A 16,301-nucleotide genomic window follows, 5' to 3' on the forward strand; every position below is an offset into this window, starting at 1 on the left:
GTGTCTCCCTACCTAATGCATGGCGCATCCATCCTGTCTTCCACACTTCCCTCTTGAAACCTTGCCCTCCCTCCATGCGTATCGTCTACCCCCCACACCTGTGATGAAGGGTTCCTCTGTGGAATACGAAGTTAGTGGGATAATGGGGTCCCGTGCCTATAAGGAACGTCGGTACTACCTAGTGGACTGGTTGGGATACGGTCCGGAAGAGAGGTCCTGGGAGCCAGCTAGCGAGGTTCATGCTCCACTCTTGATATCTCGATTTCACAGGGAAAATCCTCACAGCCCACGTGGACATGGGCCCTTAAGGAGGGGCTCTGTCATACACCATGTCACGCATTCCCCTACCTCTCTTGTGGTCCAGCGTCCTACTGGGGATTCGGCTCGGCAGCCACAGAGGACACTGCCATTGGGCCCCGCGTTGGCCCGCTGTACGTGCTTGCCCATACTCACCGCGCCTCTGCGGCGCTTCATGGGTTCTCGCATTTGGCAGCGTCCCTGGCTTCTCTGTTCTCGTGCATCCTGGGGCAGCCATGGCGCTTATTGGCAAGGTGGCATTTCGGGCACTCACGTGACCGTTCGCGCAGCATACTACAGAGGAGAAAGCGCTGGCGCGTTGGTCACATGATGCAAGTAGGCCGATCACGTGACCCGAAACAACAATCACGTGACCAGGAAGTTATGTATAAAAGAAGCCTGAATCCTTTACTCGCTGTTCTCAGCTGTTCTGACGGCGCCAAGCAACTCCTTATATTCTGTTATTGTCACTAAACCTTGTGCATTGCAACCTAACCTCGTGCTTTTCTTTGCAGCTATCCAGGATCCGGTGTTGTATGTTCCAGCCACCACCTATGGCCTCAATAACCGGTCAGCGAGTGGTTACTAATTCTCGGACTGGTGCTTGGGGACAGAGGTATATTAATCTACGTGGACCTCAGATCTCGCGACACCGATCCAGTGTCTGTGGAGTCATAAACTTCCCCTCGGGAAATAGATCTGTCAGTGCTTGGTATCCCAGTTCAAGCCAGTGCCGGGAGAGGAGTTCATCATGAGTGGGCGCAATGGAGTGATGTAATTCCACTGCACCATAATAAATGGGGCGATTCCCTTGCCTGCGCTGGTGCACGCCCGAACGAAGAGCGTTGCATAGCTCTCAACTCACACGCTTTTGGCGGGTGTCACCCGCCTTGGCTCCTGCATGCCCATTCATTCCAATGGGCGTCTCACCCGCCAAAAACAAAATCGGGTGATTTTACCCACCTTTGCAACACAAATGGTTGAAAGCTATGGCATTGTGTGTGTGTGTGCCTCTGTGGGGTGAGGGGTGTTCACGTGCCCAGGCCAGCACCAGCAGCATGCTAATATTGTGCTCAGGGCCTTCCAAGTTCTAAATTCCTCCACCTTTAGATTTTTTTATTTTAAAGTGCTGCTGTCAATAAACATAAGCAAAAAGAAATGTTTACCAAAATCCTGATTTTGCTAATATTTGGAACTTGGGTGACTACTATTTAGGTAAACTGCCGGTTGTCTAACCAAAACTCAAAAATAACAATTCAAGATGGCCGCTATTTTCCAGAAATGCTATCTTCGAAGTGCGCTTGTTCAGAAATGGTCCTGAAAACAGTTTAAACGTAAACGCCATTTTTGAACGTCTATATTTAACTTCAAGAAATACTCTTTGAACTTTCACAAAAACACCGTTTTATTTCAATCCTTAGACGTCAGAGTAATGTAAAATTACCTTATAGAAAGCACGAAGTAATGTTTAAATATGCTAAACACATATCTTTGTGTATTTTTCCAACTGGACATATACATTAAAGGATTACGTGAGAGAAAACATGCAGAATAGTCATTTCACAATTTTGAATGTACTTTTTTTAACATCTGGCTGTCAAATGATACAGAAGCACCATTTAAAGATGGCCGGTTTGCTAGGATGTAGCACGTGTATTGCTACTGTAGTCCTGTTCTCTTTATTTTGTACTGCTGCAGCCCGGGAAAGCTAATTGAGCAAAAGTTTTTCGGTAAAGCTGCGAACTGAACTTTTCGATGATGAGGAGCTGTGGACTTCTCTGTTACAGATTCGGTGACAGATCTGTTCGTTTTATCTGGTTCGCCGGAAAAGCAGTCTAGTGTCGGTGAATTTCCGGACGATAGGCTTTGATGTCTGAACCAGCGCATGTGCAGTAAGAGGAGGCTAGAGACGCGGGAGCTACTGTCTAATTCAGAAACTGCTATCTGAGTGCATCAGGAACCCGTGTGTGGGGAGACTGTAGTGGTGAGGCGGTGTTCCGTAATCTTAGGTATTGTCATCTCTTGTATTAAGTTCGTTTATTAAAACTGGAAAATTGTGTTGTCCTTTGGCTTCCCACAACTGTACGTGGAAATGGATCTTTAAAGCAACACCTTATTTTGAACCTGTAATCTCGCCGTGAATAGCCTGTGTTAGCCGCAACCCACATCTCTCCTCCCCAACCCCCCATACACTCGTACGCTTATTCTATCGCTCGCAGTGCCACTTCTGGAGGCTTCAGGCTTGTCCACTCCTCACCATTCAAAGCCTCAGGGATCTGCCTCTCCTTGCACACGAGCTACCATTGCCCATGCATCCCGTATAGTTATATCTACCTCTGCGTTGGCGCAGTGTCCCATATGGAAACCTCAATGGTCTGTCGCTGCAGGCTCTGTTACCCCTGTTCACAGGGTCGGACTGGGGTATAAAACTGTCTCGGGCACCAATGAAAAAGTCTCCCACAGTTGCAAATGACAATTCATTCCTTTTGTGACAGACTGTTTGAGTTGTAACCAGCGGGGAGGTTTTTGATAAAATGTGATGGAAATTGTGCATTTTAAAGAATATTTATTCAGTAGCTCTGGTCAAAACTACTAGCTGTATGGCGAAGTAACTGATCAAACTGGTCCACATGTGGCAAATAAGTGGCACGCTTGGACCCAAAAAACTGGCCCCCACTAGCCCACAGTGTTTTTGGTTCGGTCAGCGGCACACCCTCCCTAATAATAGTTTATGGTTCAACCTCCCCTGCAGAAACGACCAATACTCTCTACCCCATGTTATGCTATCATTTCAGATCTCGCAGTGGGGAGATTTTGAGACAGAATGTGGGTGAATTGAATTTGCCTATTGTTTGGGCGAGGGACATTTTATGAGGCAGAAAATAAAAATCTATTGGGGAAGAGGGGGAGAAGCAACACGTTTGTCTGAAAATGCAGTTGTCTTCCTCCTAATTAAGTTTTGGCATGTCCCCTGTAGGATTACAACCCCCACACTATATGTGACAGAACGTCTTGAAATCCATGACTTTTTAATATATCTAAACAATGGGATAGCTCAGTGAGATGCATTCTATTGTTTTTGCACCCTGCCTCTTGCAAGCAGTATCCACTCCAAACATTAATTGCTGTAATTTAGTTAATTTTGAAACACGCACAATACTCTAAAATCAGTTTCAAGACATAGTACCTAAAATGGACGATGACAAACCTTCAATAATCGAAGTACAAAATAGCCATGTATTGAGATGGCAATTAATGCTCATTGGGTCAACACAACGGCAGCAAGACTCCTATCTAACGATGCTTAGATTTTCAACACCCTAATGAACAAAACTTGCTTTAGTTTTGAAAATGGTTTAGAGGGCACTGCCTGGCCACAGAGCCCGCCCCCGCCCCTGACGACATTTGCTGCAAACATTCAGTGTCAGATAAAAATTAATCTACCTTCATGTTTGACAATGTATGTCCAACCTATTTTTCCTACTATGGTGCTGCATGTTTTGCTAATTGGGGTACTGCTTGTGCAGTTCATTCTTTATACATTTGGTTTATCTGTATGATAGTTCGTTATTCGACCCGTTGTGACTCAAATTCATTGGTCTAAAACCTTTCGCTCTCAACATGTTTTGGACTACGTACACCATCAGCCTTAGACAGCATAGTGAATGGTGAGAGATGGGAGTCATAGTCTAAAACATCTGGTGAGCCACAGGTTGCAGACCCCTGCCGTTGTGTGCGTTGCTCAGGGTTAGGTAAGAATTTGTTGAGTCCAACTGGTGTGGGACTTTACAAGACTTATCTCTTGTTATTAGGTAACCCACCTTTTTAATATAGGCCTGTAGTACACAAGTTGGTAGAGTGACTGGGCAGCCAGGCTTATTTTAAGAGGGGTAATGTGAGCTGTAGAGCTGTCCAATGAAATTAGTAAATGCGGGTATCCAAGTAAACACTTGCACTTACACACTTAGTTATAATTATAGATATATTACACACACACACACACACACACAGATAATTAGACAATCTTTTAAAAAGCAGCAATAGTAACATTAATCCCAAAGTTGGGATTCAATTCAACGAGCAATAAAGCAGGTGAGTAAACTTTCCTATTTTATACATTTTCTAGCACATTGAGTGACGTTATTTGAGGTAAGTAATAACACTTATCTGTGATCACCATTGCAGTATTGAGTTATAAGGAGGGAAAATGTATAGTCAGAACATACTTTATACTTGGACAAACAGATTCTCCCAGAGGGATGTAGGCAGTCCTTTATCCCAGCAATAATTGTGTTCAACAATTAAAACCTGTAAGGGAACAAGCACTGCTGAAGCCAATAGGTTCAGAAGGGGGCCTTTAAGGAGCCAGGACAGCCAAAGCCAATGGACTAGTTAAAAGTTCTGATGCTCTTTTTTTAGAATATTTGTTGTAAATATCAGTAGTTCAAGAGGAGCCAACTTGAAGAAGCACGTGCTGGAAGGCCAGTGCAAGTGAGTTGAGGGCAACTCAAAAGGTTTTAATATAGTACTCCCCAAGCTAGGAAGCCGCCACAATTGGCAAAAGGTAAATGTACTTGTGAACTAAAGAATTAGTTCCAGCTGGATGCCTTCTTGTTGCAGTGTAGCAGACCTTTGTTCCTCGTCCGTGGTTGTGGTGATGAAAGGGAGGATGTCTGGCGGGCTTCTGCGGTAGCACTAGAGAGGGGCTCTGCAGCATGGCTTTTAGTGGTTTTGGCACCTTTTTCTCTGCGCCAAAGAAGAACAAACAGCTCTGGTTAGAAGTTACTTGATCCCTCGGTCCTGGAACCTGGTGAGGGGACTCTGGATGAAGTTTCCTGCTTCCGTAGTGTCCTTTTGGATGCCCACGAAGTTTTGGACGGATTTGCACTTCCAAAGGCAATGCACTCGATGATGGCCAAGGGTCCCCAGGAATTGGGATCCTGCAGCCTTGGAAAGTCGCAGCAAGTTGGGGGTTGCGCCAAAATGAATGTGGTCTTAAGGCTAGTTGGTGCCATCAGCCCAAGGGTAGGGAGTTGTCCAGTATGGGTCTTGCCAGTCGAAACGAAAACTGACTTGGCACAGCTGCAGGGCTTTAGCGGGCACTTTGCGGTCCAGGAGGGTGCTGCAGGCGTCTCTTCACATCGTCAGATGTTGACCTCCATGACCTCCAGTGGTCAACTCTGCCTCCAGTCCCAAAAACCTTGCCTTTTAGCAAGTTCCCATTAATTCACAGCCCTAGGCCATCAATCGCCCACCAGGGTGGCTGTCCTTCTGGACAGCCAACCGGCCAATCAGAACACCTAGAGACAAAAGACGGGGACGTTTCGGGATCCTTAGTCACTTCCTGCCTTTCCAGGCACTCTGGAGCCTGGGCAGGCTCCACGGCTGAAGCCTGCAAAGGCAAAATGCACTAAGGACTCAAACCCGATTCAAACAAAGTAAAGTCTCAGAAGGAACTAACTGACAAGAAATGGCAAAAACAGAAGATGGGGGCCATTCTGGGAAAATGGTCACCCTTTGGTACCGTACTGCTGCTGAGAAATCAGTCTGCAACTACATAGCACAAGGTAGTAATAAAGAAACCACTGCCACCAGCCATTCAAGTTAGTGTAACAGAATGCTACATGAGAAGTGGGATTAAGGAGTTACTATGTAACCCCCCAGCACTCCACATAGGGTGGTGTGTGCTGGACCCACGCACGGAAAAGTAAGTAAGACAGGAGTCACCTTACTATTCTTGGGAACAGTAGTTCACCAAAGAAAATGTAGTTAAACATAGAAGTCCAATGGACTTCAGTGGCACTGCACAAAAGGTGCTGTGTGTCACAATGCAAAAAGCGGATGCCTATGGAGTTTACCAGACTCCAGAAAACAGCAAGTCACCCACAAATCCTAGTCAGAAAAAACACATGAGTGAGAAAGTCCCACTCACTCGGGAGTTAAAAAGCCATGATTTGAGCAAAAGAGCTTGGGGTCTCTAAGGTTAAAGGGAATTGGCACAGAAATGAAAATTCTCCCTAACACGCAGGCTTCTTGCTATATTGCCATCATCTGTCCCATTGGGACCCTTGAAGATACTTGTTGTCATTGCATCTCTCCATACTCTGGGGTTTGTATGTTTCTACTACACTCAATACAGAAAAAAATGCAATAAATTTACTCGAGGACTATAACGAAGAAAGGTTTTATTGCTTCTTTGTTTTTGTCTATACAGTTTGTATTATACTTGTCTACTCCTTCATACATGAACTGTACTTAATTTCTCTGAGGGAGATTATATTTAATTATGCATTAACATTCATAGGGAAAAGATAATGGTTACAGACTGAAGTTTGCTTTACTATCGCATTGAAGTTTTCTCTCCGGTTAAGAAAGGAAACTAGTCTCATTGCAAACTTCTGGAGGGCTCTAAGCCAAACAGCTGTCAGTTACATTGGGAAAGTCTCGGCCGCATCTGGATTGCTGATGAGGAATCTGATGGGCTGGGATCGGGAACAGGCAGAGGGGATTTCACTTAAATCGTCCTTCTTTCTTACCTGGAATACACAGGATTTGTGTGGGGAATCCCTTTCTTTTTCTCCAACCAGCTCTCTCCTCTTATTTTCATGATCCTCCACTATACCCATCTTCTGGACCTCTTGGGACTGCTCTGCCTTCTAACTTTCTGAACAGTGTACCACATTCTCCAGGCTGTTACTAAAAGAATGATGTTATTGGTCCCACTTACTGCAGAAAGTGCATAGAGAACAGTTCCCATGGGTCTGCGAGCTGTTCCGACAACCCTTTTGGTGTCATCCACTGGTATTGATTACATCTGTAAAATATATACAGATGATACATGAACACAGTTGGTGTCCCTCAAAGTATTTATACATGCTGTTTAGGGGAAATATGGAATAATAATTTTGGTCAACAGATATTGGGAGTCCAGGTAAATTAAGATCCTTCAATAGAATGATACCTTCTGTCTAACCTAGTGAGGTCCACAAAAGAGTAACGACAGAAAATAGACTGGGTAAAACAGGTTTTATTATACACAAAATCGTTAACAATCTTGCTAATGTTTTAATATAAGTATATTGGGTGTGACTAACCTGTGTCTAGGTGGGAGGTGTAGTTTCCACGCGAGCATTGCCTATTTTCGGTGGTTTCAATGTGCTGCTCACTTGCAGTTATGTTTGTGTTTTTGTGATCTTTGTCGGTGGCTTTTCTATCGTTTCATCCTTTATTTGTTTCTTAGAGTTGTGGCTTTGTTTTTTTTGGCCTTTTTGGAGGTTGTGTGTAGGGCTGTGGTAGTGTTCTCATTCAGTTGTTGGTGGCACGACAGGTTACAGTTGGCAGTTGCTGCTCTGGTGTGTTCCATGATTTTGTGCTCGGGTGTGGCAGACCTGAAGCTGTAGTGTAGCAGACCCTGGCAGAAGGTGGATTTGTTTGTGATGGTTTTGGGTATAGTATGTTTCACTGCTTCCGTGCAAGCAGGTTGGTGTTCTCTTGTGAGCAGTTTGCGCTCGGGTGTGGCAGGCCTGAGGCCCTGTGGTGGCAGCCCAGTGCAGGAGGAGGTGGTGTTTTTTAAAATTTTTATTGCAAGTTTCCTGTTGTGCGTTTGTGTTTTGTAGGTATTGATTCTGAGTGGTTGGTTTTGTTTGGATGTCAGGTTTGATCTTTTGTTCCTTTAGGGAGGGAGGTATGTGTTGTCTTGCATACTTGCATGATACAAATGCACCTCTAGCTGTCAGTGGAATGGTGGGGGCTGGGGATTCTGTAGTGGACTGTTGGAAGGACTGGAGAGAGAACCCAGACTGGAAGGATGTTAATACCCTTATCTCCTGTATAACTTCCACCTTTTGATTTTAATAAAGTACATTTTCTGTTTGTACTTACCCGAGTCTGTGTGGTTCCCAATTGCATCACATTTTTACCACTTCAAAAGTGTGCAGTTTTAGTTTTGCGTAGAGTAGCTGGAGGATTCATTTGCTGCTTGCAGTCTGCTTGCTGTTTCTACCGCTTCGGAGGCATGACTATCTTTTAAACTTGCACCCGGTGTGGTACGCACGCTGTGTACCATTTTTGCAGTTCTACGGTGTGCCGTGGGAGAAGAATAACACACCGGGGAGCTTCTTTCCTTTGTTATCCACATTTTTCAACTCCATAAGTACTGCTGGACCAATTTTTGGATTCATTTGCATTTCGATCTTTTATGACTTGAGGAGTGGAGGGGGGGGTCTGCCCTGCTGACTGGTGTTAATTCGACCCCTATTTCAGACCAGGAAATGTTGTTAGCAGTTTCACTGCATGTACCTCCGTCACCACGGGAAGGTAGTAACGTAGCTAATGTACTGAAATGGTAAGTCCTGTCACAGCTTTTTCTAATTCTCCCTGCTTGTGTGGTGCAATGCCATCACTGTTCATGCCAGTGACCCAATCCCACATAGGATAAAAAGATGGCGATTTTTCCAATCTTGAGCAAAACAGCTAATTTCTGTGAGACGGCGGTGCAAGCGCTGCGCTGCTTCTGGACTATCTGTTTCTCTGGCAACGTCAGCTGTGGCATTTGAGGCGGATGACTCTATTTGTTTGCCCAATACTCCTCCGGAAACAGTCGGCAGACCCTTTAGACACTGATCCATTCTCATCCTATAACTCTTCTCCTGCATTTCTGCCACCAAGGAGACTTTCTGCGGCTCTTAAACAATGAAATCCATGCACATAGACATTGAATGCTGAGGTTTTGACTGAGATCAATTTGTGTGCTGGTTTCACGAAGGGATCAAGACCGAGACAAAGTCTCACTCGGCCCTGTTAGAATTATTATTTACGTTTCAGAATGTAAAGTTCCATAGTTTTGTAAAAGGTTTTTTCTTTTAATCAAAGGCCGGGTGGAGAGCTTTGAGGCAACGACTAAAAAGGTGGTAAATTGAAACCTTGGTGTGTTCATCCCCAAGCGTTTGTGAAGGTGACTCTATTCAATCTTCCCTCTGTTCCCATTCCGGCTTTTGCTGCTTTTGCTTTAGTGGATGATTGCATTGTTGAAATTATTTAGTAATACCATAAACCATTCTCCATCCTCTATGCCTGCCCCTGATCGAGTAGATTTGACTAGTGTGTATAGCCCCTCAAATGCCATTAATCTTGATGGTGCAACTCTTATGGTGATACATTCGCAAACAGAGGGTACAACTGTTGCTACCGTTCAGGCTCTTGGCAAAGGTGAACAACTTTTAACTGATGGAATTTTGAAGAGAAATTATTGCAAACCGACTAAGTAAACCTCCAAGCATATCAGGTTGCGGATGCTTTTTGCTTGAGCTCTAATGTAAAAACTGTTCAACCAGCTCAGACTAACACACAGCTGAGGATTGTCATTGCTTTCAAAGCAGCCACAACTTCGGCAGCCATCTGAACCCATTGATTAGTGCACCTTCTGTGGACGAGTGGGAAGCATGACACCCTGTAACAATTGCTTCTCGCAATCCTTTTTCTGATTTTGGTGCCACTTCTCTAATTAGCAAGAGAATTGAACCTAAAGTTGGTGATATGGACACTGCTCACACTTACAAATATGAATTCCACCATGGGCCTTTAATCACAATAGCTTATTTATGAATTAGAATTCATGGGTACAGGCATCCCTGCCGTATATACTGTGGAGTTCTCCAAGTCTGGTGATCTAAAGAACTGATAAATTGAGAAAAAAAGTAATTACTTCAAAGAAGTAAAAGAAGGACCGTTATTTATTTAGTCAAAAAAGAAATACAAATAGTGTATGTAATGTTTACAACATCTAACCAGACCATTTATAAATGAAAAACAGTTAATGTCTATATACAGCATATAGATTTTTTTTAGAACAATGCTTTGAATAAAATCGTAGTATTGCATAGAAATGGATAGTGTATCCACAAAGTGCAACACAAACGCAGTGAAAGAAAATACTTTTCGTAAGTTTAAAAAACAAATACGTAGATGAACAACTCAATCTGTGGTTGACGCTCAATGTAGGTCTGCTGATTAAATATTCGAAAGTTTGTTCGCCTATGGTAGAGTCTACCTAAACTGAAGACATCAAGGTCATGCACTCCAGTTTCTTAGGTTAAGGGACTGCTAACATGTTGCTAACATCGAAATAATCTTTTGCAGGGTAGTCTCGATTTGGTTCCGAGAAATCCCTGATCTGGCACGTTTCGGCGCAATTATTTTTATTCCGGCTCGCCTTGTCAGGGCATTTCTGTGGACCCTGTAGGGTAGACAATATACTTTTTATGTATTTAAAAAAAAAAAAAAAAACAAAAAAAAATATATATATTCTGTTCTACAAGAAAGCCACTTACCTGTGAGGATCGGATGGGTTCAAAACATGTTCCTTTCTGTGTGCACGGTAGGTGATGGCCTTTCACCCCTGGATCTCCCTCTTCCAGGCTCAGACCCTTCTTGAGTGTTAGCCTTCCTGTGTTGGGTTCACTACAACTTTTATTTCCGAAAGATTTCTCCTTTCGCATTCACAAGTCTTTTTAAACAATCCACTGTGGACATCCCTCTGTCGGGTCCACTCTTGTCAACACAATGTTCATTGGGGCAACATGCTTTGCCCCTTTCTGTCGGTATCCCTCTGTCTGGCTCACTCTTGCCAACCACACAGCTCCTTCTCCTTTCTCACTATGCAGGATTCATCTCCCTTAGCTTTCCAATTACGTGACGGTCAGACTTTCGACTGTACATGGGGTTTTGCCAGACCCCTGGATGACCATTTTGGCCTTTTTCTTGTGGCTCTCCTAGGGCCTTCTGGTATTGGTAGTTTCAACAATAGGGGTATCAACCAGAGCCGAGTGAGCACCCATGTGGTGCCAGACCCCTTTGCAGCTTGTTTTCCCCTTAATTTGCCATCTGCAACTTTCTTTCAACACAGTTCAGTTTCTTATCAGTCCTCACTTCCACTCACCTGCTGTGATGAACCGCTTGGCCTTTCTAGTCTCCGAAGTAAAGGACACAACAACGGTAGCAAGCGTTGCTCCCTGCCCTGATTATCAGTGTAGGAGGGGATCTGTGTACCGTTGACACCTTCTGCAACACACTCTGGCTATTCGCGGTCTTAGGATTCCTTTCTCAGAGGCCTCATAGGTCTGGGTCGAAAAGGACAAGCTGCTTTCTCTCCTTACGCCCCTTCGGCTCTCGCTGCTTTTCTCCTCCTCTTGAACTGCCACCTTGGGATAGTTGTCTTGCCGTGCAGTGTGCTCTTGTGCTCCACCATTTATCCCTGTGGGGAAGGGAAAGGGCCACCAGGTGTGTGTGTGGTTCTGGTCAATTGCCTGACTTTGCCTGACCCTTGTGTTGGGACATGTCGGGTAAACGTCTTTAGTGTTAGTCTGTTGTCTTTCGTGGTGTAAGAAGGTGTTTGTCGGAAAAGGGGGAGTAGAGTAGAGTGTCTGAGTATCCTATGTGGTGGGAAGGGGAAAAGGTGTTATAAGAAGGAATATACCGCATCTCACATGGTGGTGTCCCACCTCCACTCCCCAAGGACTCCTCATCCACTCCCGCACCGGTCCACCCCCAGGAAATGGATCCAATGGCGATGGCCGTGTCCTGGCCACCTGGATGACGTATCTCCGGGGACTAGTAAGTGAGACACCTTCAGGTTTCTCACAGAGATTACTGAGATTGACACCCCCGCGCCCCCAATACAGCGACCAAAATGATCTACTTGGAATTTGACTTGGCGCCTATACATGTAAAGATACCCCTTGGCTGTTTGACTTTATTTTGGAAACTGGTAAAGACTCCAGCTGATACCTTGATGGGCTTACTATACGAAGTAATCCGGCCCAAAGCTAAAAGTATGCCATCAAGCAACATAGTGAAAATCTGGTCAATAGCTGCTAAATGGCTTCCCATGGCACCAGAGCATGCATTGGGTTGGCCGCTTAATAAATAAGAAAATATATTAGTTGAGTAGAGCCAGGAACAACTAATTGTTAATCTAGCAACAAAAAAAACATGTAGCGCAATTTATGGAATACATGTAGGCTCGGGAAGCAGAATATATTCAAAGCTTTGTGTGAAATAGTCTTGCTTGGGATTAAACTAGACTAAAGATAGTGGGGGCCTGGACTAATATACAGAGGGAGAGCAGGCAATGTTGATTATGTGGGGATGGGTGTTTGGCGTTTGTTGGGCACCTCTTGCCTAATTGCCTTTCTCTTCAGAACCTATGGGCCACTGCTTTAAAAGCAACGGGCCTACTGGGGATGTCTTTGGCGGATGCCATGCGGACCATGTTTATGAGGGGAGATCGGGAAGCGTGCGTTTTATTTTTCACCATCCTTTGGCATAAGATCGTGATCATATTGGATATATTGACCTTACTATTTACTGTCACTCCCTACTGACCTTGGATGCCCTCTTCCGTACACCAGTTTCAGAATTAACGCCCTCAAATGGCTTCCCTTGAATGACCTATAACATCTCTTTCCTGACTTGCACAACCCAAACTCTTATGACACACTTTCCTGCTCTCCCAAGTGCAACCATAGGCCACCCATCTTGTATTTCACTTCATTTTCTGTAGTATACGCTATCATTAAGAATAGCTGCCACTAATCTTGCACTGTATTTGTCTCCCATACTGCAATGTAATCTACGTAATCTATGTAATTTATGCACGTACCAACTATGTAACACTGTAACTAAGCTCCGAGTATTCTTGTGCCCTTGGTACGCATTATCAAATAAATAAATAAACAAACAAACATTGCCATGAACAGATGGTGTTGGTTATCGCTCAAACTATCCTGTACATGTATAGTGACTCCTACTTGAGATTACATGTCATTTGCCCACAGTTTATTTTCTTGCTGAAGTGTTATACGTGGATTTTACTTTGGAATTTGATTTTGTGTGTGATTTTGTTGTATTACAAGCTGGCTTCTGCCAACTGTTTAATACTAATTATAAGATTGTATCCCTAGTAAATGAGTTTAGCGTCTTTGCTGATTTAAATGCAATACTGTGTGTCAGGGCAACACATTTTGCATACTTCAGATTTCTGTAATGTGATCCTTTCCAGTATTGAGCTGTCAATCAATGACTTGGTCAGTAATTTGGCAAACGTATAAAAGGCCCTGTTTTAATCATGATTGGTCATCCACAATTAACTTCCTTCATTCGTATGTGTGCCTAAAACATCTAAAATTTGATTATAAACCAGGGGGTGTACTTGCTTCATATTTTTCGATTTATCCAGACTGGATTGTCTGACATTTTGCAATATTTAGGTGGAACTTAGCCCCAACCAGAGATGTGTTGGTATGATATGGCAAAACATCTAATAACCTAGCCACATGTTTCTGTAATTTTGACAATACGGTTGACTCTTGAGCACCTTGTTATCGTAGGCCCTGCCTTTCCTGGGAAGCAAGAACTATACTTTAACCTTTTAGATTTGGGTGTTCATGAATCTTTGTGGTATTTCTGTCTTGCTGGCAGCACCACCTCTCTTCTGCTGGCAGTCGCAAGTTTTTTAAATTAATTGAAATTGGAGTGATAACAGGGGGATTGTTGGTAAAGCTAATTTTATGATAAATTTGAAAATTTTAATATAATATTTTTAAAATGTTTAGATGAACTAATTGACATTGCATATTGAGACTTTTTGTGTTAATGGATGATGAATGTTTCTTTTTGGTTTAAGGTTCTTGTATAACCATATAACTGTTTAATTAAAAAAAAGTCTCCTACTCGAGTTCTCAAAAATCCTGAGAATCTCATTGACTCAGTCTCTGTGACTGTTCCTCCCAAAAGACCTTTTGCTGATCCTTCTCCGATTCCTACTGTAGAAACCGCTAGCGCTTTGCTTTTTCTGGTAGACAGAGCCAGCTGTGTTTGCGTATTGCAGTTCCTATATGGAGCATCACCCCATTCTGTGGGGCTCCTGATTTCTAACTTGGGTACCTCCTCTCCGCTCTTATTCTGGTGCATGACCTTCTCTATGTCGGTCCACATGCTGGTTCCTCATCCCAAAGTGGGTTCCAGTCCTTCTGATTGGGGTCTCTCCATGCCCCATCCCTTGGATGATGTTTGAACTCTGTCTTCCTGCTTTCACTGTATAGTAGCTCCCCAGCACTGGATGCTCAGCCTACTCCTACCACGTCCTGATGTTCTTTCTCCCCCTAGTGTCTCAAGGTGCCTTCTTCTTCTTCTTCACCAGCTACCTTCTTTGACTTTGCCTGAATCGTCAACTCTGCTCGTGAATACCTTCAAATGTCAACGCCGCTCTAATGCCGCTACCCTGATTACTGTGAGGGGTCGGAAATGTGAAGCGGACAACTTTGTAAAATGTTCAACTTTTGCCCGTTTTATTAAATAAACTGGTTGGATAAAAGCCTCACTATGCCTACCCTGACAAGGATTTCCTTGCCCAACATAAACTAAAGGAAAAACAAAAGTCCCTCACAGTTTTACAACAAATAAAGCACTTCTGGAATAAGAACTGTCTCACATTTGTCTCCTTCAAGTAAGCAAAAACAATTGACTTCGCCAGGATAATTTGCCACAACTTTGGTTTCAGAAAGAAAGTCTATTTCAATTCCTCCTGGAGCAGGAACAGGCTTCGCCTCTATAGTCTTTAAATGAACAACAGTCTTTTTCAGGATGGTTGGCCAGAATTGTAACTTTTCCTCAAGTTTTCAGAATTCTTCAAATCTGACAAGTTAACATGAGTTGTTTCTGTTAGAACCACAGTTGTGCACTTGCATCAACTACTACCTGCTTTATCCTTTTGCCAGGTCTTTTTAGGCAACAACTTCTTGCCATATGGGGAAACTTGCCTGCCCGTCTAGTTCTTCACCAAAAAGAACAGAAAAGTGCTTCAGTGGTGCTCCCAACTTAGAATAACAACATAAAAGAGTTATTTAGCATCAAACTTTACACAAGTTTCGGGAAAGCAAGGAACCCCATTAGTGCTCTTTAAGACTCCTTAGAAGTTATGCTTCACTCCCGCTGGATAACCTTCACCAGAAGGGCAGTTTGTTTCCCGCCTTTCTTTTCCCCTCTGACCCAACAACCCAAATAGGGTTCAAAAGACAGTCTAATTTTTCTTTTCTATCACCTGATTATCTGTGTCATAGCAAATAAGCAGCAAGTCTTAAAACCATCAAGCCTCCCAATATTCCCCTCTTGACTTCCCCTCTGGGTTTTCGGGCTTTCCCAATCTTGTATGCTTATTTGCACAGTCACTTTGATTCAACAGATATAACTTTTGTTGGTTTCGTATAGTTCGGTATTAAAATACCGTTGCTGCTGTTGTCATTGGCATGCGAGTGAAACTGCTTGCCATGAACGCGTGGACAGCGTTATAGTGCTCTGGAGTCACTTCCAAGCTGTGAATTCAACAGGTAAGTCGATCGATTGCGCTCTGCTGGGTGTTTTCAGGTCTTGCCTTGTGGTCTGCGGACAGCCTACTCTGGCCCTCCTCCGCTCACGCCACTGTGAAATGGCGTTTCTTCTGCTCTGCAGAAGGTCGGGTGCAACCCAGACACACTTCCCTTGCTATTGTTGCTTCCCGCTGCACCAACTCTGCAAAAGGGAGAGGTCAAGGAAAAGACTCTCAGAACCTGCAACCGCTTCAGGCATTAGTGGTCCTGGTGTCTTCTCTCACCTCCAACTTGCCTGTCAGCGGCAACCACGGCCCACGCTGCTTCTTCCTCTTGCGCTGCTTTACTCCTTCTCCTCATGGCTACACCTGAGGGGGCTTATGAAGCCTCTCGCTCCCCTTCAGGTGTAGGTAATCTACATTAATTCATCGCTCCCACGGTAGTGTTTCTCTGCATCCCTTTTCCTCATCACAGTACTGAGGGAATTATGGGACTTGCCCGGGCAACAGAGTAAGTTTTTCTATTTCTTTCTGCTTTACTGATTTGCCTTCTATTTTCTACAACATTCATTAAAGGAATATCCTACAAATCAGTTACCAGTCTTGTTTGAAAAGGGGAATACGGCTTTCTAGATTTTTTGGC

The 16,301-nt window shown here is 43.9% G+C and overlaps 1 protein-coding gene across 3 annotated transcripts in view; it reads left to right on the forward strand.

Moving 5' to 3' along the window:
* Positions 1-2,012: 2,012 nt before the first annotated feature.
* Positions 2,013-16,301, forward strand: part of MAD1L1 (mitotic arrest deficient 1 like 1) — a 3,106,940-nt gene continuing 3,092,651 nt past the window's right edge. Inside the window, exon 1 of one of the 3 annotated variants that reach the window (XM_069647622.1) lies at positions 2,013-2,306. The gene's annotated coding sequence lies outside the window, so the exon portion shown is untranslated. The remainder of the gene's footprint in view (positions 2,307-16,301) is intronic. The other 2 variants (XM_069647623.1, XM_069647624.1) reach the window with 2 other exon arrangements.

The sequence above is a fragment of the Ambystoma mexicanum genome, chromosome 2q, assembly GCF_040938575.1.
Source record: "Ambystoma mexicanum isolate Mex_15411 chromosome 2q, UKY_AmexF1_1, whole genome shotgun sequence".
NCBI classification, from domain to species: domain Eukaryota; kingdom Metazoa; phylum Chordata; class Amphibia; order Caudata; family Ambystomatidae; genus Ambystoma; species Ambystoma mexicanum.